The sequence below is a fragment of the Monodelphis domestica genome, chromosome 3 (genome assembly GCF_027887165.1).
Source record: "Monodelphis domestica isolate mMonDom1 chromosome 3, mMonDom1.pri, whole genome shotgun sequence".
Classification (NCBI taxonomy): domain Eukaryota; kingdom Metazoa; phylum Chordata; class Mammalia; order Didelphimorphia; family Didelphidae; genus Monodelphis; species Monodelphis domestica.
Window position 1 is genome coordinate 514,116,309 of NC_077229.1, and position 26,418 is coordinate 514,142,726.

Below are 26,418 nucleotides of genomic sequence, written 5' to 3' on the forward strand. Positions count from 1 at the left end.
CATACTTTGAGAGAGTGGCCTGACATATTTAGACTTTAAGTGACTTGTCTAGGGTCACATAGCCAGTGTCTGTCAGAGGTGGGACTTGGAGGGAGGTCTTCCTGGCTTTGAGACTGACTATTCATTACATTGGGCTACCTCACCAAGAGGTGGGATATTCTGAAAGAAAGGACATTCCCTTAAAAAAAATACCAAGTGACTTGTGATTTTGACAGCTTGGGGAATTCCTGGTGTGGGAATTCCCTCCACAAGATTTTAACCTTGCCTCAGGTATTGGGGGGTTGTAGTGTCTTCCTGACTCCAGGTCAGCACTCTATTTTCTTACATCATGAAACCTATTCATCAGGATCACCCACTTAGAGTCAGAAATGACTAATTTAGAGACAATTAATCCTGGAAACTTCTCCCCAATTTTTCAGATGAGGCATTTAATGTACAGAGAGACTGACTTGACAAATTAAAAACAAATACTATCAGTAGCATAATTTGAACCCAGGACTCTCTAATTCTAAGTCTATCAATATTCCCTACATCATGATGCTTCTTATTTTATTTTTATTTCAGGGTTCAAACCTTTGATTTCATTGGTGTAGGGAAAAGTCTAGAAGGAAATTATCTCTCCAAATGCAAATTGACAGGTCATCATTTATTGGCTTAGAACATTGCTTTAAAGGTATTGATTCAGAGTTTAAGGGCTTGTTCAGGCTTATGCAGAATTATATTAGAAGCTGGACTCAAACTCAGATTTCCCAGACTAAAGGTCGGATTTCTGTCAGTTACACTACCTCTGTTGCAACAAAAAAGGGAGTAATTTGTATAAAACCGTTATCATTTAATTAGATAGAACCAAATGAATAAACAATGGAAAATCAAAAGAAAAAAGTTTTATTCTTTGGTGTCCAAAGAATATTCCTTTTAAAATACTCATTAGCATATACTTTATTTTCTTGAAATCAGGACTAGCTTGAAAATTCATACTACTACATAACTTTGCCTCACACAGTGTAATTATCAAATTGTTAACAAAAACATAATGCCAAAAAGTACTGATGTAAATTTGGACTCAAGGCTCAACTGCATCCAGAAATACTTTAATTCTTTTCTTCTATTTTCTCTCTTTCCCCTCCTTTTTTCTTTTCTTTTCTTACTCTTTTCCTCCCTCCCTCCTTCCTTCCCTCCTTCCCTCCTTCCTTCCTTCCTTCCTTCCTTCCTTCTCTCCTTCCTTCTTTCCTTCCTTCCTTCCTTCCTTCCTTCCTTCCTTCCTTCCTTCCTTGCTTCCTTCCTTCCTTCCTTCCTTGCTTCCTTCCTTCCTTCCTTCTTCCTTCCTTCCTTCCTTCCTTCCTTCCTTCTTTCCTTGTTTCCTTCCTTCCTTCCTTCCTTCCTTCCTTCCTTCCTTCCTTCCTTCCTTCCTTCCTTCCTTCCTTCCTTCCTTCCTTCCTTCCTTCCTTCCTTCCTTCCTTCCGTCTCTGTGATGATAGCAAATTTTAGTGCTTCCAAAATTTTTCACTAGGTCCCAAATTTGAACTGATTACATCATTCTTTCCCAATCTCACCCCCACCGCAGCCTCTTGGTATACTAAAAGGTTAATCCACGCAGCAGCATTTCTCTGAAACTTTATATGAAACCTTTACCCAAAAAGCACAGTAGGAAGAAGACGCAGTAGTTTGCAATTTCCTTCATGTTCACTGGCTGATTGCATTTTGGCGTGGTCTTATTTTGTTTAGGCCCTATTAGCTGCTTCCCATTTCCATGGAGGCTGTTAAATATTATTAAAGGAAGAAAACCAGTTTGCCTGTGATGCTTTTTTCTGTACATTTGTCCAATGGCAGATTGAGCTGTGGCTGCCAAACCTGGGAAAGCGAGGCCAGCAGGGAGCAGCATTTTGTGGTTGCTGACTGGCTTTATGTGCTGCTGCTTCTTTCATTCTGTCTGGGACAGAGATACCCAGGAGCCATTAGTGGCCATGGAAATGGGAAAGGAAAGGCCTGCAGGGAAATTGCAAAGTGGAGGGACTTGACAGGACGGTACCGCACCAGCATCTTGCAAACTAGAAAAATATGCTCTGTGTTTTCAGAACACTCAGCCATAAACAAGAAGGATTTCTCGATCCAGCTAAGGTAACTTATCAGGGACCAGGTCAAGCTTTGTGTCTGCATGTATGTGCATGATGGAAAGAACACTGAATCCCCGAGATCATATATTCTGACCTCTGAAGTAAGCAGGTCTTCTCCTTTTGCAAGAAGGGAATTATTCTGAGTCCTCGTACTGAGCAGGGTAATGAGTTATAGCTAATTTGGGGTATCTGGAGTATTCAGGGAGGAGCAGAACCCCTGGTTTGAGGGCTTGCTGAGGTCCTTTTCGGGGCTTCCCATTCATCTTTGGGGTTTACCTGTCACTCAGTTCTCATTTGGTAAAACCATGTTGGGAGTAACCTGCAGACCTCAAACTCGTAGGTGACTTAGGGGAGATGTCTACCTCAGGCATGTGAAGACTTCCCTCAGGAATGGATAAACGAGAACAATTTGTTCCAATGACATCAAAGGCAGTGGAAGCAGGGGCTGTGGACCTCTTCGAGCTTGATCAGCCATCGAGGACACCAAGACCATCCAAGGCCATCACCAATCATCTTGATTTTGTCTTGCCACTGGACTTGGATGACGTTGGAAAAGAGAGTGAGACTGAGGGCTTTGTGCAACTCTGCTTCACTCAGTTCCAGTTTATGCACAAGCCAAGACTTTAACCTGTGATGTCATTGGACGTCTTCAAAAGGAAGGATGAACACTTCTGTAGCCGAGTGAATAACATCAGTGTAGACAGTAAATCCAGATAATCTAAAGCAACATTTCTGCTTTTCCTTCTCACTAGCAGAAAAGCATGCTGCCCCCTTCTCCAAATTACCTCCCCTTTTAGACTTTCTCTTTCAATTTTCCTTTTCGATAGAGCCTGAAAATCTTACCATGTTACTAATGGTCTTTGTAGAAAAAGCATGGATGAGTGGGGTTGGCATAATCTGGAGTGTTCATTATGTACCAGGCAAATAATGGTCTGATCTAGGGAGCAGGATCTATTGATATCCCCACTAACCACTTTTGTACCTCCTGATTATGGATAGACAGTCAGCCAGCCAGAGGATTTATTAAGTTTATTATGTGCCACAATGTCTCTTTGGTAGATGGAACTTTGTATTAGGAGTTGGGAGACTTGAGTTCCTTACTTTTGTTCTTAAACACCTCTAGTAAGTTAGTTATGTGACTTCGGACAAACCTCTTTCCCTATCTGGGTCTCAGCTTCCTCATCTGAATAACTGGAGTAAGGAGGTAGAGAGAGAGGAAGTACATGACCTCTGTGGCCCCTTATAGCTTTCCAATTCTCTAAAACTGAAAAGCTTTCCTTGTTTGGCTCTCTACACTCCAGTGCACCCCATATCTGAAACCTCTCTCAGTTCACCTGAGTACAAATTCCCTAGTACTATCAGAAAATATTTGACCCTGACTATTAAACTCAATGGTCAAAACTCGAATGGAGCCTACCAATGATGCAGATTACAACCTTTCCATACCTACTTTTCCTGTGTGACTCAGGTACACCCTCCCGAGGTTCCCCAAAAAGGTTGGAATGCCTTCCTTCCATGAGGATACCAGTGGAGCACGTTGACTTTCTACTAATTCTCAGCATGTGATTGATCTGTCTCTTTTGCTCTTACATTTCTTTGATGGTATTGTTTATTTGCTGCTCCTCCATAAATCCTTAGATTCATAAATCTCTAGATAGAAGGAATCTAAAGGCTATCTGGTCCCAATCCATCCGCCATTTTTACAGATGAAGAAACAGAAGCAAAGAGGCAAGTGGAATTGGTCCAGGTCACAGGTTGCTATTGTTTTGTTGTTCTACAATCATTTTCACTTAAGGTAGACTCTTCATGACTTCATTTTGGGGTTTTCTTGGCAGAGAGACTAGAGTGGCTTGCTATTTCCTTCTCTAGCTTACTTAACAGATGAGGAAACTGAGGCAAACAGGGCTAAGTGACTTATCCTGGTTCACACAGCCAATAAGTGTCTAAAGCTAAATTAGAATTCAGGAAGATGTGTCTTCCTGATTCCAAGCCCAAGACTCTATGTACCATGCCACCTTCCTGCCCAAGGTAATAAGTATCAATGGCAGGACTTGTACCTAGGTTCTCTGATTTGGAAGCCATTGCTTTTTCATTGTGCTAGGCTTCCTTGTTTGTTATACGTTGCAGCCAGACTGCTCATATCCACCATGAACCTCTCCATTGCCCTCTGGGTGATACTCATTTTCAATTCTTCAGAGACTGTAGCATTGCATGACTCACAGCCTTACAACAACATGCTGGAATATGGATATTAAAAAGACAAGCTTTTTTTTCAGGGAGAAGTTTGTGGTCACTGAAAGGACTTTGCAGCTTTCCAAAGGCAATCTTGGTTGCTCAATTCTTTGGACGCAACTCATAGTTTGCTGCAAGTCAATTTCTTAGACACAAAGAATGCTACCCTGACATCCATCATCATCCTCATGAAGACAGAGGATGACGTGTAGCTAGAATTACTTTCTCTATAGAGAGCTAAAGATCATCTATAAGATGGCTCAAAGTGCCAACCCTGGAGTCAGGAAGACCTGGGTTCAGATTCAGTCTCAGAAACTTACCAGCTATGTGAGTGAGCAAGTCAACTCTGTTTGCCTTGGGTTTCTCTTCTGTAGAATGACTTGGAGAAGGAAATGACAAACTACTCCAGTATCTCTGCTAAGGAAATCCCAAAAGGAGTCACAAAGAGTCAGACACAACTGAAATGACTGAATAATATATATATGTATATATAATAATTATGACTATAGATCACAACTGTCATCATTTTCATGAGAACAGAAGATGACTTATAGCTGACATTACTCTGCAATCAGTTATTATGAAATTCAGATTAAAAAAAAAACTTAAAAAAAGCAGAACCCAGGACAATCTTACTTTCTTACCTTGTTAAACTCCACAGACATGTTAAACATCAGAATGGTATATTCTGATACAAAAAATGTTGTCCCTCTAATTAGATATATAACTTCAACAACAGTCATGTGGCTAAATGTAACTTCCAGAGAGCCTTTGAGATTTCATTCCTTCCCAAACTAAGACATGTAAACCATAGAATCATAGATTATAGAGTGTTAGAGCTGGAAGGGCCCCTAGAGATCACATAGTCTAATCCCCTTATTTATTTCCTGAGCAGGAAGGAAGTTGGTATCTGCCATATGAAACCAGGACTCTGGGAACTGGTCTGAAGGGCTTTTCTCTTTGGAAATTTTGAGGGCACTGGGGTCACAGGATGCCTCCCTACAACACTTCACCAACTGATTGAATAATTTGTTAGCATAATGTGGCACTTTCTGTCCTTCCAGTAAGTGTGTGTGTGTGTATCAGTAAGATGTGGGAGGAAAAAAATGGTGTGAAATTTAACTATTATGGGCAATTCCTTGATGACAAGTTAATGGCAGCTCTGAAGGAAACTCCTTAGGAGAGCTGTGACAAGAAGCCAGGAGTGAAGGAGATTATATATTCTAGACCATGAGTTTGTGGTTGCCAATTCAGAAATGTGGGACAAATTCTGAGCAAAGAAATAGGGGACTGTGGGCTAGAAATAGTTATTGGCAGTCTTTAAGGGGGCTTTAAAAAGGGACTTTTTATATTCTAATTGTTTAAAATGGAAGGTACTAAAATTCAGAATGGGCAAATGTGCTATATGGGTGCTAATTAAATGACCCCTATGTACTTCTCTACTATCAGTAATGCAATGATCCAGGACAATTCAGAGGGGTTTCACTATCTACATCCAGAGAAAGAACTGTGGGAGTAGAAAGACACAAGAAAAACAACTGCTTGATCACAGGGGTTGATGGGGATATGATTGGGTATATAGACTAAACAATCACCCTAGTGTGAATATCAATAATATGGAAATATGTCTTGATCAATGACACATGTAAAACCCAGTGGAATTGTGTGTTGGCCATGGGGGGAGGAGAGGGAAAGAACATGAATCATGTAACCATGGAAAAATATTCTAAGTTAATTAATTAAATAAAAATGTTCAATTAAAAAAAAGAAAAAAGAAAAAAATTCTAACAAGATTAAAAATAAGTAAATAAATAAATGACTCCTATATGATTATTTGGGGGTGGGGAAAAGTTTTCCAGTTTTTAGTAGTCTCTCTATGGAAAAAATATATATTTTATATATAATACATTATATATATAATTTATATATATTTTACATATGTTTTGTATTGATTCATCTCTATACGTATCTCCCAGCTAGTGGTGTAGTGGATAGAGAGCTGAGCCTGGATTCAGCAAGATCTGAGTTAAAATCCACCCTCAGATACTTTCTAGTCATATGACCCAAAATAAGTTATAATATCCATTTGCTTTTGTTTCCTCAACTGTAAAATGAGGACAATAATGGCATCTTTCTCATAGAGTTATTGTGTGGATCAATTAAGATAATATTTGCAAAAAAGCACATAGCACAGTACTTGACACATAGAAGTCACTATAGAAATGTTTATTCCTTTCCCTTACCCTAATAGAATGTAAATTCCATGAAATCAGGAATTGTTTCTTTCTCTCCTTCCCTCCCTCCCTCCTTCTCTCTCTCTCTCTCTCTCTCTCTCTCTCTCTCTCTCTCTCTCTCTCTCTCTCTCTCTCTCTCTCTCTCCCTCCCTCTCTCTCTCTCTCTCTCTCTCTCTCTCTCTCTCTCTCTCTCCTCCAGTAACTAGCACATTCTTGGGTATCTAATATTATATCTGCTTGTCGAAATGAGTTGCTTATTATAATTATACAGAACTATATTTTTTTATTAGTCAGGATTCTTCCTTTGTAAGCTCAGATGTATACGCACCCAAGTGAGCAACAGTCCCTACATACTGTTGAAAAACATCAATGTGCATTTTTATCAAAAGCTGACACATTTTCTGCCCTTCCAGGGCTGCACTCATTGTTCTTTGTTTTTCCCTTTGCCTATCCACTTGGCCTTTTAAAGGTTCCCACATCTCTGTTAATTACAAGGAGCCTTATTCTTAGCTCTCCAGACATTAATTCATTTGGCTGCCTGGTATACCACAGGCTTTCTACTTTGTTCCCTTTGCATATCTCCAAAAACAAATGATCAATCATTTGAAGGACCGAACCAAAGATCACTGTAGAGCTGTCTTATTTTTATTTAGGGGCCAAGATTTACTATGCATTATATCTTGCCAGACCCTAGACTAAAGTACAAGTTGACCTTGTAAAGTGTTGCCAGGTGTGATCTCTTTCCTTTTTTTGGTCCAGAACTATAATTTTACTGGTGTAAGATGAGGTGTGCTAGAGATTGTTCCAATGAACACATGATAGTTGATTGTTAAATCTTCAGTGTGAGCCTTTACAGCTTGAAAATAGGCAAAAGTTACAAATTAAGCTTGATTTATTGCTTTGTTGATTGGCTATTCAAGATAACAAAGAAAAAAAGTTAATAATGCAGGTTAAACTTAAAAATCTGTCCCAGGTGCATTTTTCTTGGTTTTCAAATATTTGCTAGCATATCCTTGAGTATAGATAATCTCCAGAAAGGAAACTCACCCTGCAAATTCGGATCCATAATTCTTCTGCAATCTATAGTTTTGGAGAATTGCCTAGGACACTAAGAGGTTAAATTATTGCTTTAGGGTGACAGTGCCAGAGTCTTCTAAGGCAGCACTTGAACCTAGGTTGATTATGTCATGTTGCCTATGTTTTAGGCCCTTTTTGATCCTCAGTAGGGTTTTGCCATAGAATTATTAGCTCAGGTTATGTCGCCATGCTTGTATAGCTGTTGTAGAGCATGAGCATGAGTACTCCAGGGAGGAAGGAAGTCATGACACGGAGCAAGGAGAGCCTAGTGGGACAACAGGGTGAGTTGGGAGTGGAAAAGCACAGCAAACTTTATTTAATCACAATTTCACTCTGATCTTGTATTGAGGTATGACTGCCAGCCTCAATCAGGTACCATAGCTGTGCGTCCAACGTGACAAGCAACAGCTGTGTGGGTTGGGAGAGAAGTTGAAAACAGGCATATGTATACACACGCCTTTTTGTCAAAGGATGCCTTCTCTAGTTTGGAAAGGGGAGGAAGGGAGAATGATACCTGGGAACTTTAATATACCAAACAAATGAACCAATTAAAAATACCAGGCAAATAGTCATCAGATGGCCATTAAAGCAAAGTCTGCCTGTTCCTATTTTCTATGGGGAAATATTCTTCACAGTAATAGACGTCCTCACATGTTTACTCACATACTTTCTTTCTGTAAGTCCTGTTGTCTACCCGTCTGTCTTCCTCGTTCTCCCTAGGTCCTCGGCCAGTTCCAAGGCATAGGTGCTTGGTTTCTGGAGGCAGCCACTGGGGTAATTTGTTGCCCAGCAGACAAATGACTCTTGGCCACAAGTGAAAGGTTTCTGCGGCAACTTACATGAGTGACTACCTCTGAAGGCTTATAGAAAGAAAACTAGAACAAAAAATAAAATAAATGAGGGTGATGTGTGTGGAAAGAAGTCATGTCGTAGCCCCAAACCACTGAGATTGTGAGGCCACACACAGTGAAACCTGTCTCCATCCTTACAACATGCTGTCCCATATCGTGATGCAAATGACATCATTTTTGTTATTAGACTTACAGAAAGTTCCATTTGGAAATGAAAATCAGTAACTATAGTATATATAAGCATCTAAATTACTGGTCCTCTGAGAGGCAGCATGGTGGATAGATGGATCCCTGAGCTTAGAGTTGGAAGGTCTCATTTGATCAAACCCTGTGAGTTGGATATTATTATATAGGAAATCTGTGTGAGCCATGGAGACAGGAGATGGAATGTTTTGGATGAGACACGGCAAGAAAACCAGTGTAGGTGGACTCAGAGAGCTGCGAGGGCAGTGCTAAGGTGTACTGGAGCCAGGCTGGGAAGGGCTTTCAGTGCCAAACAAAGGAGTCTGTATTGGATCCTAAATGCAATAAGGAAGCACTGGAGCTTATAGAGCAGGGAGAAATGTGTTAGTCCCCTATGTTTTAGGAAAATCACTAGGACAATAATTCTTGCGTCATTTATCATATGGGGTTGCAAGGGAAGCACTATGGAAAACTAAAGTTTTATATCAAAGTAACTTATTTTAATATTAGGAAAATTAAGTTCCTTAAAAAATCAACTACTTTGCAAGTTCAAATTTTCCTCCTCTCACTCTTTCTTTCTGTCTCTTTCTCATTCCACCTCTTTCTCTTTCTTCCTCTTTTTTCTCTCTATGGTTGTCTTCCTTCCTTCCTTCCTTCCTTCCTTCCTTCCTTCCTTCCTTCCTTCCTTCCTTCCTTCCTTCCTTCCTTCCTTCCTTCCTTCATTCCTTCCTTCTTTCCTTCCTTCCTTCCTTCCTCCCTCCCTCCCTCCCTCCCTCCCTTCCTTCCTTTCTTCTTTCCTTCCTTCCTTCCTTCCTTCCTCCCTCCCTCCCTCCCTTCCTTCCTTCCTTCCTTCCTTCCTTCCTTCCTTCCTTCCTTCTTTGCTCCCTACCCTCCCTCCTTCTCTCTCCCTCTCCCACCCCCTTTTTCCTTCCCTCTCTTTCTCTCTCTCTCTCACACATACATACACATACAGACATGAATGGACTACTTCTTGGTTGCTGATGTGGAGCATATAAGATGACAAGGTCCATCAGCTCAATTGTGAAGCTAACTTCTGAATGGTATGGGCACAATTGCGAATTACATAGCTAACATTAAACTTCAAAAAGTAATGAATGGTTCTTATGATTTGTTGCTTTTGAAAAATGAATAGAGGAGCTTGCCAGTTTCCTGTTATTTTACAGCCCTACAACTGAACTACCAGTAAACAACCAGGGAATTTTCCTTACCTACTCCCTCTCCCCTCAAAAAGTTATAAAACTTCAAAGAGTTATCAGTACATTTTGAAAAACATAATGTTTAAGAAGGATGTCACACTTTGCTTTCAAATAGAGCAGAATAGAAAAACATGGGCATTGCTTGAAATGGCATACCCTTCCCTTTTGTACAGGGCTCCTCAACCCAATTTGTTACTGCAAATTTGTACATATGACACTGAACAATTTGTTTTTTAATTTTTAAAAAGCACTTCTGAGTGGAGGCAGTTAGGTGGCACAGTAGAGAGAGAACCAGGTCTGGAGATGTGAGGTCCTGGGTTCAAATATGGCCTCAGTCCCTTCCTAGTCATGCAGCCTTGGACAAGTTACTTAACCCCCATTGCCTAGCCCTTACTGCTCTTTTGCTTTAGAATCAATCTAAATCTTCCTTGAAATTTTTGTAGTTTTTGACATGTTGATCAGTGTCTCCTTCTGGACCTTCCTTGGTATTTCTATGCTTCTGATTTCTCTGGTTTTCTTTCCATCTGAATGACTACCACTCCCTTTCAGGATCCTTGGCTGGATTAAAATTCCTATCTCATCTTCTTGGGGATTTGCTCCAGGCTTCTAGCCTGGGCTCTTCTCTGTCTTCTCAGTATAATTCTCTCAGAGATCTTATAAACTTCTTTAGACTCGAGTTTCATTTTTGACTTCCAAATATATTTTATCTCTATCTCTATCTCTATCTCTATCTCTATCTCTATCTCTATCTCTATCTCTATCTCTATCTCTCTCTCTCTCTCTCTCTCTCTCTCTCTCTCTCTCTCTCTCTCTCTCTCTATCTATCTATCTGTACCTAAACAAACAGTGTGTGCATGGAGTTGATCATTGAAAGCCCAGGCTATCACAAAAAAAGGGAAGAATAAATGAGGTGTTAAACTAAATATTAAAAAGTGCCAGGTGATTTCTTTATGAAATATGAACATATGTCCTGAACACCTTAGTAAATGCTTTTGTCAAGAGGTAATTGGGTTTAATGGAGAGTATTCATGGGAAGTGTACTGACCCTGAGGTAGTAGTAACCTTCTGGGGATATATACATATGTATGTGTGTTTACTATACATGTCTATTTTGTAACTGCTATATGTAGATATGTATGTATTTTATATCTATATCTACATATGTATAGAATACATACGTATCCACATATATACATATACTAAGGATAGCAGTTACAAAATATTCCCCTCTAAAAATCTGAGATAAACAAATATGCACAGTACTTATGGGAAGATATATATATATGTGTGTGTGTGTATATGTATACAACACACACATACATACATATATAATCTATAGAATCCAGATATACATATAAATGTATATGTATATACATACATATGAGCATACAGTGAATCAAAAGGGAATAACATAATTGGACAAAAATAATGGGCTTCCTGAGTGGCCCCTGAAAGACACAGGTTTGAAGTCTTTCTGGGAAGAACCTCACTTTTCATTTTTTGCATAGAAAGTGATTCTAGTTTCCCCCTCCCCCCTCACTGATGTCTAGTAGTGCCTAGTAGAAGAGATACTTGTCTGCAAGGAGACATTCCCTTCAGCAGCAGCTGAGCAGACGGACATAGATATTGAGAGACTGTTCCTTAAGGCTGGAAGTAGCTTTAAGGGGCTTCCTGATCTCTAGCAGTAGAGAAAGGAGCCAGATATGAACTCAAGATAGAACTCTGGCAACTGAGAACTGGACTACACAAAGCAAGGAATGACTAGAAACTAGATTTGGAAGCCTGACAATACTGAAGTTTCCTTGACCAAAGGTGTTCCCTACAGGCAAGCCTCACTACCAGTGTTCTTATGTCTGTATACACCCTTTCCAGAAACACTGTATATACTTGTATGCCCCAGGTCTTTGGATGGGAATAATTTGTAGCTTTTGTGATTTGTAGCTCTGTGATCTTAGTCAATGCCTTTCCTAAGGGGTAATTGTGTCTAACACCTGACCTTTAATGACTGAACCTGAGATAGAGGTGATCCTCTGTGAACACACAAAAAATGTATACACATAGAAACATTTTTACACACACACACACACACACACACACACATATATGTATATGGATGGATATGGACACCCAGACATATATATATGTACATATATATATGTATATATATGTGTGTGTATATATATATACATATATACATATATATGTATATATATATATGGTGTCTCAAAAGTCTTAGTTAAGTTTGAAGCTCTAAAATCTTTAAACTATACTAAGACATTTAGATTACGTCACAATTGATTAATGTGTGCACATATTAATGCATACATAGGTACACATATAGGGTATATCTATATCTATATATGCTGGATATGCTGTAGCCAGCTCAAACCAGCTTGTAAGAGCTGCAAATTAAATTTTCAGTGTGAGCATTTTTATCTTGGAAATTGGCCAATGCTACAAATCAATTTATGTTAATTATGTAGATCTAAGAAAATAATAATTATGCAAATTAAACTTAAAAGCATGTTATGCATTTTTAAAAGAGAGCTGGCTATCAAGCTGAGCATACCTTTTGGCCCTGCAATATCACTGCTAGACTGTGCCCCAAAGAGATCAAAACATGAGGAAGAGGACCCATATGTACAAAAATATTTGTAGCTGCCTTTTAGTGTGTGTGTGTGTGTGTGTGTGTGTGTGTGTGTGTGTGATGGCAGAATTAGAAATTGAGGGAAGGCTTAGCTCCTCCCAGGAATACAACAATCTAAGACAACTTTAAAGGATTCATGATGGAAAAATGCTACCTCCCCCCCGCCCCCCTAGAGAGAACTGATGATGTCTAAACATATGTATAATTCCTAGATCAAATTGCTTACTAGCTCACGGAAGGGGTTAAAAAAAGGGAGAGCACTGGGAACTCAAAATGTTAGAAAATAAATTTTAAAAATTGTTATTACATGTATTAAAAATAAAAATACAGTGATCCTTGATAAAAAGACTCATAATGAAAAGTGCTATACACTTCTGGTGATGGAACTAATGAATTCTGGGTATAGGCTGCAGCACATTTTTTTCAGTTTTATTTTTTTTTTGCAAGATGGCTAATGTGGAAATGTTATGTATGATTTCATATGTATAATGCATATCATGTTTCTTGCCTTCTCAATGGGTTGGGGAGGGGTAGCGAGAGGAAAAGAATTTGGAACTGAAAAAAATGTCTTCCGTGGCTTCTCATTACCTTTAGGATAAAATGCAGACTCCTCAGTTTGACATTTAAGAATTTTCACAGTTTGAATTCCATGTATGTGCCCAGTCTCATTTCACACCCTTTCCTATTATGTATGCCATGTTCTCGCTAAACTTTTACATCTTTTCCTGGTCTGTCATTCTCCAGGTGAGCTTCTTTCTATTCTGTGGTGGAATTGTGGCATTGCTGTGTCTTGGGGGTCATATCCTAGAGTCTCTGTTTCCTTACCTTCCCACATATTGTTTTTTATTCATCTCTCTCTCTCTCTCTCTCTCTCTCTCTCTCTCTCTCTCTCTCTCTCTCTCTCTGTCTCTCTCTCTCTCTCTCTTTTTATCTCTTTCTCTCTCTCTCTCTTTCTCTCTCTCTCTCTTTCTCTCTCTTTCTCTCCCCCCCCCCCTCTCTCTCTCTCTCTCTCATATTTTTCTGAGAGTATTTTATCACAATTATAGTCCACAATTTGTTTAACCATTCCCTAACTAAAAAGGTCAGAGAAAAAACTCTTTAAGAATGGAGACACCTGAATTCTAGGGGCAGCTGGGTGGCTCAGTATATAAAGAATCAGGTTCAAATCTGACCTAAGACACTTCCTAGCTGTGTTACTCTGGGCAGGTCCATTCTTCTGTCTTAGAACAAATACACAGTAGTGATTCCAAGATGGAAGGTAAGGTTTAAAAAAAAAAAGATACTGAAATTCCAACCTTCAATTTGTGCTGACTAGAGGTGTACTTAGTGGCAAGCAATTTGCCTTCCCTGTACCTCCACTTGGGCATTTTCAGAAGAGGTCTGGTATCTGTCGCCTACCCAAATAATTTAATCGACCAGAATTTATTAAGCACCTACTGTGTGCCAGAAAGTGTGCTAGATGCTGGACAGACAAAGGCCAGATTGGGACAGTGCCTGCTGGCAGAGAGCTTACATACTAGGATGTTGAGATAATGATAGTCTTTGCAAGGAGAGTTCTACATAGCATTGAATACACTGGCTAAATACCCTCCATATTCTATTTCTGTGGAAGAATAAGAATCTGCTTGAAAATTAATGAAATGATTTACAGTTTTATGGTCCCCTATTGCTAAAAAATTGACGAAGCCACTTTGGTATTTAGAAAACAGGGATGTGGCCAAAACAAGTAACTATGGAAGTTATCTTCTTCAAGCTGGGGCATACTAATTATTTTCATAACCTCTTTTTTTCATTATAAAGCAAGGCCAGCTTTTGAATGAAGATTCATTGTAACTTTCAAATAAATAATTCTTCTCAGTGTTTATATAAGGTTCTTCTTCCAAGGCACTGTAACCCTAATCATTGGATTGGAGTGGACTGTAGCAAATCGGGCAGTTAGCCTGCCCACCTACCTAAGAGAACTACGTTTAACCCATCCCAGACAGATGAATACTGTCCTGTTCTTAAAGGATCCCAAAGGAGGCCATTCTATAACATGAAACCCAGCAACGCTTCTTTCGTTGTTATATCATTACACCTGAAAACTTTATTTTTATGTTGGGGTGTTTGGGGTGCTCAGGGAGGGGTAGTATCTCTGGTATGGAGGGCTTGTCGTGCCCTCCTAGGGCAGCTCTCCAGCCTCTGACCCTCACCTGACACCCAGCTCTCCCTTGTGGCTCTCAGTAGCTGCTAGCATGCAGCAGTGGCCACACCCCAGGCAACGGCTTCGACAGGTGGCCAAACCTTGTGAGGGTAGCCATCGGGTCGTCGCCGACCCCTGGTGAACCAGGGCTTTGCTCACCCAGCATGTGAAGACTGCTTTGGCGGAACAGGCGGAAGAAACCAATAAGAAGGTTCAACGGCTGAGAGGGCGATGCAGCAAAGCACTGTGGAGTGCTTAGGGCGTGTTAGAGCACAAAGGACAACATGGCCATCCAATGCAGTTGAGGAAGTCTCCAGGCGTAACGACTTTTCGTGCCACTGGTCCCAGGCTTCCAACGCCGAGAGAGTGGGACTGTCTCTGTGCATCGACTTTTCCACTTAAATCTCCTTCACGCACAAGTATCTTTGTGCACACTCATCTATCCTAACCCCGTCCACCCTCTTCAAGACCTGCGGCGATGGGGGAGTGACAACGCAACAGGTGGAGGTGACCACTGGCAGTTGTAGTCATGATCCTGCACGTAGGCGGCCCACGGACCAGTGGTCACTCAGCCCTGTGGGTAGCAGGGACGTTTGGCAGCATCCCAGGTGACTGAGCAGCCCTCTCTAGGACAGCACTGCTCACCCTAATCAAGGGAGGGGACTAGAAAAGGTGTCCCAAACATTGCCTGCCCTACAAACACCCGGTCAGCACACCATGGTTGGCGGGTCATCCCTTTAAGCGGTCAAAATCAAAAGAAACAAAATACAAAGAAACTCCTACTAGGAGCATGGAACATAGAACATTACTTGACAGAGAGAATACCCCAAGACCTGAGAGAAGAACAGCTCTAATCGGTAAAGAACTGGCGCGATATAACATCGACATCGCAGCCTTAAGCAAAACACGCTTACCAGAAGAGGGATCACTCAGCGAACCCACCACTGGATACACCTTCTTCTGGAAAGGTAGAGACTCAAATGAAGACAGAATCCACGGGGTTGGCCTGGCTATCAAGACCAGTTTGCTCAAACAGCTGCCAGACTTGCCTGTGGGCATCAGCGAGAGGCTCATGAAGATCCGTTTACCTCTCAGCAAAGACCGGTATGCCACAATCATCAGCGCATATGCTGCTACACTGACCAGCACAGAGGAGACCATCGAGCAGTTCTACTCTGACCTGAGTGCCATCCTGCACTCAGTGCCCACAAATGACAAGCTGATACTACTGGGAGACTTCAACGCCCGTGTTGGCCAGGACCATGAAAGATGGAAAGGAGTGCTTGGCAAACACGGCATGGGCAAAATGAACAACAGCCTACTGCTACTCAGCAAATGCTAGATTTCGAACTCTCCATCACGAACACTGTGTTCAGAATGGCGAACAAATATAAAACAATGTGGATGCACCCATGATCAAAACAGTGGCATCTCATTGACTACATCATTGTATGCCGGCGAGACATCCAGGATGTACAGATCACCAGAGCCATGAGAGGAGCTGAATGCTGGACAGATCACCGATTGGTTAGAGCGACTCTTCAAATGCACATTGTGCCTCGCCATCCAAAACGCGCCCAGACAGTTTGCACATTTTACAACGTGAATCGTCTTAGAGATCCATCTTATTTGCAAACATTCCAGTTCTGCCTGGACGACAAGCTGTCTGCCAAGGGACCACTCACTGGAAGCTCAACCGAGAAATAGAACCAGTTCAGAAACTCAGTAAAGGAAACATCAAAGGCAGCCCTAGGCCCCAAACAACGCAACCATCAGGACTGGTTCGACAAGAACAACACTGCTATTGAAGACCTATTGAGCAAGAAGAACAAAGCCTTTATGGAGTGGCAAAATAACCCAACTCTGCTCCTAAAAAGGACAGATTCAAGTCTCTCCAAGCCATGGCGCAGCATGAGATCAGGAAGATGCAAGACCGATGGTGGGAAAAAATGGCAGAAGAAATCCAGCGTTTTGCTGATACAAAAAACTACAAACAATTTTTCAGTGCCCTCAAGACTGTCTATGGGCCATTAAAACCCACAACCACTCCCTTGCTATCCTCTGACGGTGACACTCTCATAAAAGATAAAAAAGGCATCAGCAACAGGTGGAAAGAACATTTCAGTCAGCTTCTCAACCGACCCTCTTCAGTCGACCAAAGCGCCCTTGACCAGATCCCCCAAAACCATTGAACAACTTGATGCCCCTCCTTCAATAGAGGAAGTCTACAAAGCCATTAAACAAATGAGTGCAGGCAAGGCACCCGGTAAAGACGGGATCCCAACCGAGGTGTACATGGCCTTAAATGGAAAGGCACTCCAGGCATACCACATAGTGCTGACCAGCATATGGGAAGAGGAAGACATGTCCCCAGAACTCAGAGATGCCTCCATCATAGCCCTATACAAGAACAAAGGCGCACGTGCAGCCTGTGAAAACGACAGAGGCATCTCACTACTCTCCACTGCTGGAAAGATCCTTGCCCGTGTTATACTCAACAGACTCCTGTCATCTGTTTCAGAGCAGAACCTGCCTGAATCACAATGTGGCTTCTGACCAGATCGCAACACCATCGACATGGTCTTCACGGTGAGGCAAATGCAAGAAAAATGCCTTGAGCAGAACCCAAGTCTCTACATTGTCTTCATAGACCTGACAAAGGCGTTCGACACAGTGAACAGGGACGCATTGTGGGTGATCCTTAGCAAGCTCGGTTGCCCAGCAAAATTCGTCAAACTGATCCAGCTCTTTCATGTCGACATGATGGGGAAGTCCTATCTGGTGGAGAGACTTCCGATGGCTTCAACATCTCCAATGGTGTGAAACAAGGCTGTGTCCTCGCTCCGGTACTATTTAACCTATTTTTCACCCAAGTATTACGATATGCTGTGATGGATCTAGACCTGGGTGTCTACATCAAATACCGACTGGATGGCTCACTATTAGACCTTCGCCGCCTGACTGCAAAAACAAAGACAACAGAAAGACTCATCCTGGAAGCTCCCTTCGGAGATGACTGTGCTCTCATGGCCCACCAAGAAAATCATCTCCAAACCATGGTGGACAGGTTCTCCACCGCAAAAACTGTTTGGCCTGACGATCAGCCTCAGCAAAACAGAGGTGCTGTTCCAACCTGCACCAGGGAGGCCAACGAACCAGCCGTGCATTACAATCGACGGCACGCAGCTTTCTAACGTCAACACCTTCAAGTACCTGGGCAGCACCATCGCCAACGACGGGTCCCTAGACCACGAGATCAATGCCAGGATCCAAAAGGCCAGTCAGGCACTTGGGCGGCTGCGCTGCAAAGTCCTCCAACACAGAGGTGTAAGCACTGTGACGAAGCTCAAAGTGTACAACGCAGGGTCCTCAGCTCGCTCCTGTACTGTTGCGAGATATGGACACTGTACCGGAAGCACATGAAACAGCTGGAGCAATTCCACCCACGCTCCCTCCGGTCAATCATGAGGATCCGATGGCAGGACCGAATCACCAACCAGGAAGTCCTTGACAGAGCCAACTCCACCAGCATCGAAGTCCTGGTCCTCAAAACCCAGCTACGATGGTCTGGACACGCCATCTGCATGGACCCACAGCGAATACCAAGACAGGTATTCTATGGTGAACTGTCAGCTGGACTCAGGAAACAAGGCCGACCAATGAAAAGATACAAGAATCAGCTAAAGTCCAACTTGAAGTGGGCTGGCATCACACCAAAGCAACTAGAACTCGCTGCCTCTGACAGAAGCAGCTGGCGAGCCCACATTAACCACGCCGCCGCCACCTTTGAAGATGAGCGATGTTGACGTCTTGCCGCTGCGCGTGAACGCCAACACCAGGCCACAACCGCACCTCCCGTAACAACTGGCGTCCCAGGCCCTGTGTGCCACAAAGTGTGCGCCTCAGCCTTTGGACTGCAAAGCCACATGAGGGTACACCGGAGATGAAACTGCACAAAGACAGTAGTCATTCTCAGTCACCGAGAGACTACCACTACTAGTTATGTCTCTTACCCTTTGGATCCAGACAATATTTTAAGGTATTTGCTTTGTTCCTCTTATCTTGATATTAAGGAACATAAAGCCTAAGGAGCAGAGGGGCAAAGATTTAGTACTGGGAAAGAAGCCCTTTCATTTTTCAAATCTTCAGATGAGGAAATGGAGACTGGTGATAAAATGATTTGACCACTATCATACAGGTAACAATTCTATTCCATTTACATCATAATTTGTTCTTTCATTTCTCATTTAATAGTTCTTTAGTGCATATATTATATCTATGTTAGCATTGTAAAACTTAAAATTAAATCTCAACAATAATATTATATTTTAAGAGATTTATTAAGGATCATTAGAAATCAAGGAATAAAGAAGATACAAAATAAAGGTAACAGATTTTCAATCATACAGTGTGCATTTACTTATATATATATATAAATACCTATGAAAAATAATTTTAACCAATAAATAAATAAATTTTCTTCATTGTACATGTACATGTACAATATGTTCATGTATATGTGGATATCTAGATATAGTAATATTTATAGATAAATATGTATGTGTCATTCTGCCTTTATTTGTAGAGAAGTCCTTTCCCTAGAGGGGCCTAAGCATTGTAAGCAGCATTATGTTCGCAGGAAGGAATCATTCCACACAACTCAGTGTATTTGAGAAATGAGTTCTTTTTTCCATACACCAAGAACCACAATTTGTCTGCTCTTGAGGGTAAATTGGGGTCCAATATCCAAGTCTTGGCACCAAGATAAGGACTCTCAGAGACTAGGAAAGAGGTTACCATGAACTCCTTGCCACAACCTGAACCTAGAACTCTAGGAAAAATCTGCCCCAAAGTTTGTCTCTTCACCATTAAGCCCAAGAGAGACAAATGAGACAACAGGTGGCACATACAGTTGATCTGAGGCATCTTCTTGTGCTGTGTCTTCTGGGATTGCCATTTCTAAGCCTTCTAGACACTTTTTGGATACCATGTGGAACCATGTGAATAGAGTTCATATTTTGGCCCAATTACATTTATATATAGCTAAGATCTCAGATTCCTTGTGAAAGGGAATGTGGAAAAAATACTCACTGGATTTGATATCAGAGTCCTGGGTTCAAGTCTAAGTGAACTTGAACCCAGGTCTCCCGAGTCTCTAAATCCAGTGATTTCCAACTATGCTATGCTGTCAAAAGCTACTTTGATATGATGAGAAAAGTCCTCAATATGGAATCAGAGGACTCGAGTTCAAATCCTGGTTCTGCCACTAGCCACTTATATAACATTGGGCAAATCACTTATCTCAACTAGACTTCTCCCTCATCTAGAAAATGAGGGGTTGGATGAGATGGCCTCTATGGCTCCTATGATCAACATTATTTAGCACTTACTGTGTACCAGGTATTGTGTCAAGTGTGAGTATAAGAAGACAACAATTAGACAGTCCCTGTCCTCAAGGAACTGACATTCTATCATAGTCTATACACATCTTGGCAAAATGTCTCTACAACCTGATGGCTGACTTTTCACTTTAGGTCTTCCTCTATGAGTAGATTTTAGTGGTTATAGATCTAGTCACCATAAAGGAAGCATCTTTTGGCTGCAGTTACAGACCTGGTGACTCTTGAATCAGAGGGGAAAATATTCACAGGAATGCTTGCAAGTCTCCAGCTCCAGTCCTTATTGTACGATTTGTTATCTGCTCTATTTAAAACAGGAGACAGGAAGGGAGCTACGTGGACAGAGTGCTAAGCCCGGAGTCAGGGAGATCTGAGTTCAAATCTGCCCTCAGACTCTTTCTAGTTGTATGACCCTGGGAAAGTCCCTTACCCTTGTTTGTCTGACAAAAGAAGCCACCAGATCCACTGGAGAAAGAAATGGCAACCACTCCAGTATCCTTTCCAAGAAAACCCCATGAAATAGGTATGGTCCATGGGATCACAGAGTCAGACACAACTGAACAAGAACCACTTAAAATAGTGTGAGATACACAGGATTTTAATGAGAAGGGGGCAGGTCGATAAGCCCTGCTACCTGATTTTTAATGTCTTGAATTTTCGACTGCTTTCCCTTAACCAAACCATCCCCTCAGAGGTTTTATGCCTGAAGATTTTTCAGCTCATTCATTAATTCATTCAGTCAGCAGCTATTTATGAAGTGCTCAATATGTTCAATTTGTGCTGTGTTGTCCACTGGAGGAAATATTAAGATAGAGCAGACTCCATCTCTGTTATCGAGTCTAAAATTTAATATGCAGTGGATTCCAAGACAAACAGAAAACTCATCCACATTCCTCCACCCAATCCATGCATTGCACAGTTGCATATTTGTGCTTGTTGTTTCTATGTAAGTCTCATCTTGAGAGATGAAAGGAGGAAGCAGGAATTCCTCTGTCTTTGTATTGCAAGCAGTCCTCATGCAACATCCATGTGTGGGAATGGAAACGGTTGTTTCGATAAGCCAGTCTCCCCTTTGAAAATCAATTTTGCCTATAATATCAAGATAATTAAAACATTAAAACCAACCCCAAACATTTGGGAATTTCTCTTGGAGCCTATAGACAGAGCCACAAACAGGGCTCATTTCCTGGGAGCTTGGTTTCTCAGCACTTGGCGACTGTCATTGGTGAAGAAAGAGGATCTGCAAGACGAATGTCTCCATGGCTCTTCCACAGCTCCTGACAGCAGGAACAAGATGCCAACTCTGAGCAGAGGCCTTTCCATTATGGATGCCATCACCAGCTGTTTGTTGAAGTAAACTGTTTCTCCTCCAACTTCACAGTCACTAGGTCTGCAACTACTGCTGAAAGAAGCTTCCTTTAGGGTAACTAGATCTACTAAGAATGATGTCTGCTAGCAGAGACTAAAAGGAAAAGTCAGCCATCAGGTTTTAGAGACATTTTGCCAAGATGCCAGTAGAGAGAACATTGAAAGGCCCCATTTGGCATGACAAAGAGGTTTTAAAAACTTGCGTGTGCCTGTAGTAACAGAAAATCTTTTGATTTGAATCTCAGGGCTATCTGGAGGCACCCTTCCCCTCCTCCACCCTAGGGTCCAGAGAGATTCTGGTGCTTCCTCCTTTTAATAGCACCTACTTCCCAGGGTTATTGTGAGGATCCAATGGGACCATGTCTGTAAATGCAGGGTCTGACCCATAGTAGGCACTTAATAAATGCTTGTTCCTTCCTATTCTCCTTTCCTGGTGCTCTTGATGAACAGGGACATTGAAAATTTGTTTTGTTTGATGGCAAATAGATCTTCAATGAAGCAAAATGATTCAATACATTAAATAAAACCTCTTACCTTCTGTCTTAAAATCGACACTAAGTACTGGTTTCAAGGCAGAAGAACAGTAAAGTCTAGGCAGGTGGGGTTATGTGCCTTGCCCAGAGTCACACATCTAGGAAGTGTCTGAAGCCAGAGTTGAACCTCTGTCTCCACAACATTTTATAATAATATGAGAGAGCACTTTCTGCTTGAGCTTCATGGGATCATATATTTAGAGTTGGAAGGGACTTGGGAGGTAATCTTTTCTCATTTTCTCAGGGAGGATTTTTCTCCACCTCAGACCTTTGTTTTTTATTGATGTCTTGTTGTCATAATTCAGTTGTTTTCAGTTGTTTCTGATTTTTCTTGAGCCCATTTGGGTTTTCTTGGCATAGATATTGGAATGGTTTGCCATTTCCTTCTCTAGATCATTTTACAGATGAGGAAACTGAGGCAAATAAAGTTAAGTGACTTGCCCAAGGTCACATAACTAATAAGTGTCTGAAGCTGGATTCGAGCACATGAAAATAAGGTTTCCCGACTCCAAGCATAGCACTTTATCCACTATGTCACCTAGCTGTCCAACTTGGACCTTACACAGGACTTCATTTTAAAGCTCTCTAATTGACTTGTCATGTCATATTGTGTCTTCTCTAATGTTTCCCTGAGATAGAGAGGAGACCAGCAGTTTCTGATGGCTATACTAGAAATAAATTCTAAAATTCTGCTTAGTTGAAAAAACTTTCAATATAGGGCAACGTAGGTATGGAGTGATGCATTTTTTCCACCAGAGAAACTCTTGGGGATCATCTACCAGGTCACAAAAAGGAATTGGGACCACACTGTTGGAGGGAAAACTTCTCACCCAAATCCCAGACCCTTGAAGCCTTTTTATCAGGATTATTAGACTTTTGCTTTACCATAAAATTTGACTTTAACGTTCGTGAGGGCGTGCCTCAACTGGATGGTTATTTCTGGGTACTCTTCACATATTAAATTGTTAATAAGTGTGGTGAGAGCAATACTTTGTACTGTATATAATAGAACAAAAAGTCAGTGAATAGCAAAAGGAAATATTCAATGGATCAGAAGGAGAAAGCACAACTATGTTAACAAAGAAAATTGGTAACTCTGTATTCACAGAGTTTTGAGCTACTGTGGCGGATCATGAGCAGCGGCACAATGGGCAGAGTGCTGAACCTGGAGTCAGAAAGATTTGTCTTCATGAGTTCAAATCCAGCTTCAGATACTTACTAACTCTGTGACGCTGGGCCATTCACGGAAGCCTTTTTGTTTGCTTTTTCATCTGTAAAATGAGCCGGAGAAGCAAATGGCAAAGCCATTTCGGTATTTGTGCCAAGAAGACCCCAAATGGGGTCATGAAGAGTGACCTGACTGAACAAAAAATGGAGAATCGTGGGCTCTGGCCCCACATGTCCCTAACAATATATCTTCTATGTATGTATGCTAGCACACCTTCCCAGCATTCATGTCTCCTCTAGTAAGCGTATCCTGATCACATGTCCCTTGTATGCGCACTCTTCAGTGGTGATACGGTATATACTCCTCTGTGGCTATAGGTTTACTTTTCTGCCAAAAATGTACTCTGCTGTTTGAGCAGAATATTTTGTTTTTAATGTGACTTTTCTGGTTGGCTGAGTAAAAGGACACTTTTGTGAGCTGGTATCCACTAAGAACTATGGCTCAAGAACCCCAGCATAAGAGCCTTGAATCTGAAACCCTACAGGTGAGGCAGCAAGGTGGATCAGAGAACAGAGAGCCAGACCTAGAGACAGGATGTCCTGGGTTCAAATCTGACTCCTGATACTTCCTAGCTGGCTGACTCTGGGCCAGTCACAGCCCCGTTGCTTTGCCCTTGCCCATTTTCTGCCTTGGAACCAATCGACAGTATTGATTCTGAGCTAGAAGGTAAGGGTTAATGAAAAAGAGAGTCCTCTCAGGGAGATTGCAATGTAATGAAAGGAAGAGGGTGCATGCACAAGTCAAACAGAAAATAATACAGGTTACTTACATTCATGAAAGAGGTATTTTGCAATGTCTTCAAAGGAGAAAAATAATTAATGATGGAGAATAGGGAATAATATCTGAGCTTAACTTTTAACTCTAAAGAATTTTGAAAGGTAGGTAGAAATTTAATAGGTACAAGTGGGGCAGGGGGAGAGCAACATTTAACAGAGTACTCAGTGCCTCACTTTGCAAAAGTCTATAATGACCTTTTTAAAAAATCCCTCACCTTCCGTCTTAGAATCAACACTGTGTATTGGTTCCTGGGCAGAAGAGTGGTAAGGGCTAGGCAATGGAGGTTAAGTGACTTGCCCAGGGTCACACAGCTAGGAAGATTTTGGTCAAATTTGAACCCAGGACTGTAATGACCTTCTGCATCACCTGCACAGACCATGACTTTTGTTGTAGTGTCATTGCCACCATAATTTTTATTACTGATCATTTTCAACTAACAGAGGCAGTGACTTCTTGCAATCTGTCAAAAGGATTGACACAATACCCTGATTTCCTGATTTCCCAGACAGTAACCTGGCACTTGGTTTGAGCCCTGATGTTTTCTCTCTCTCTTTTTTAATGTTAAGGGTGCAGCCGGATACACTTGTCTAGTTTCTTGGCCACATGAAACTAAAGAGAACAAGTTAGCATTCATCCCCAGGCAATACTCTTCTGTTGGACCACGTTGTATGTGTGGTCCCTGAGTCTTAAGGTTGTCTCCCTCTCCATCATTCTACTTTGGTGGTAGCTCACAGCTGACTTTTTGCCCAGGCTCTCTCTTCCCATTGTAGTTCCTCCCTCCAGAGACGAACCCTCACTGGAGAAGGGATTTTTGCCCAGGCTCAGCAGATTGGCCTATTCCGTGGATTGGATGACTTTCTGTGAATAGTATTCACAGGTCATAGCCTTCAAGGGCTGGGCTCCTTCCTGTTGGATAAGTCCCTTGGGCATGGTCTAGACTAGCCTGTAACTCATTCTTGGCCCCCTGAATTTACTTGTTTGGCTGTGTTGTTTTTCTTTAGCAAGTGTGAAGAATATTGAGATCGAATTTAGCAAATGGGATTCTACCAAATCATACTTTGGCCCCACTTCCATCAGCATCCAGTTAAATGAAATGAACCATCATGAAATGGGCAATATTCACCTCAAGCGGGGGAAAGGGATAATGTTGCCTTAGCAAATTAAGCCCGTACTCGCTAGGAAAATGGGAAGAACCCAATTAGCATGGCATAATTTGACTTGGTATGAATTTTTTAATCTTAACAGTTTGCTTTAGGATAGCATTCTTTAAGATAACGAGAACCTAAAACCACTGAGGCAAACTGTCTTTTGAGAGACTTAAATGGGAAAATTGGACGCTACAAGATATAGGCAGAATGAACACAGATCCTTGCCTAGGATCACCCAGAAAGTAGCAGCCTCTGTATTTGAACTCAGGAAGAGGAATTTTCCTGACTCCAGGCTCCACACTCTATATCAGGTGAGCCTATGGCATGGGTGCCAAAGATGGCACACAATGTGCTCTCTATGGGCATGCTTGCTGACATCCTCGGAGATGTTACTAGAAAAGCAGAGGGACATGGGCAGAGCTGTTCCTCTCCCCCTTACCTGATGACATTTTTTCACATCCCTTACCCCTCTGCCTAGCAGCTGAATGGGAACACATAGGAGGTAAGGTGGGCAGCTCACAGGTGGCAGAGCTGGAGGGAAGTGGATCACTCTAGCCACTCCCTTCCCTCTCTCTACATTTGCTGATGACATTCCTCACTTCACCTACCCCTGCTCCCAGCAGCCCAATGGGAGCACTTTCTCCTTCCCCTGTGTGGGGTAAGGGGAAGGGCAGGATGTGCCCAGCACTTGGTCTTGGGAGTGAGGTGGGGCCTGGTACTACAGCTCTAAAATCCCACTGATGAGGTGGGGTGGGCTGGGGGAGATGTATCCTCACTATCGATTTATTCAATTTCTTTGCAATTTTGCTAAGTGAAGCCCCTGGGAATTGTTTACCTGGATCATTTATTTATATCAGGGAATTAACAGCATTTTTCTGACTTCAACTCAATTAAGTCAAGAATTGGAGAATACAAAAAGCATGAATTCAAAAGAAAGACTTAAAGATGACAGAAAGGCTATATATAGCTAAGCTATTAGGTGTGGCTGGTGGAGTTTATGTAACTAAAGAGCTAAAGATGATTGCTTAAGTGGACCAAAAAACTGGACTTTTCCTATCAGGAAGAGTTGACTTAATAGTCTAAAATCAGCAGATGACAAAAATGAATAGCAGCGCCTGGGGAAAGAGGAGCAGCAGATGTGCCCAATAGGGAGCAGCAGTAGCAGAGGAGACTACAAAGAAAGAACAGCCAGCAGGCAGCATGGTGGAGTACCCAGCAGGAAGGAGTA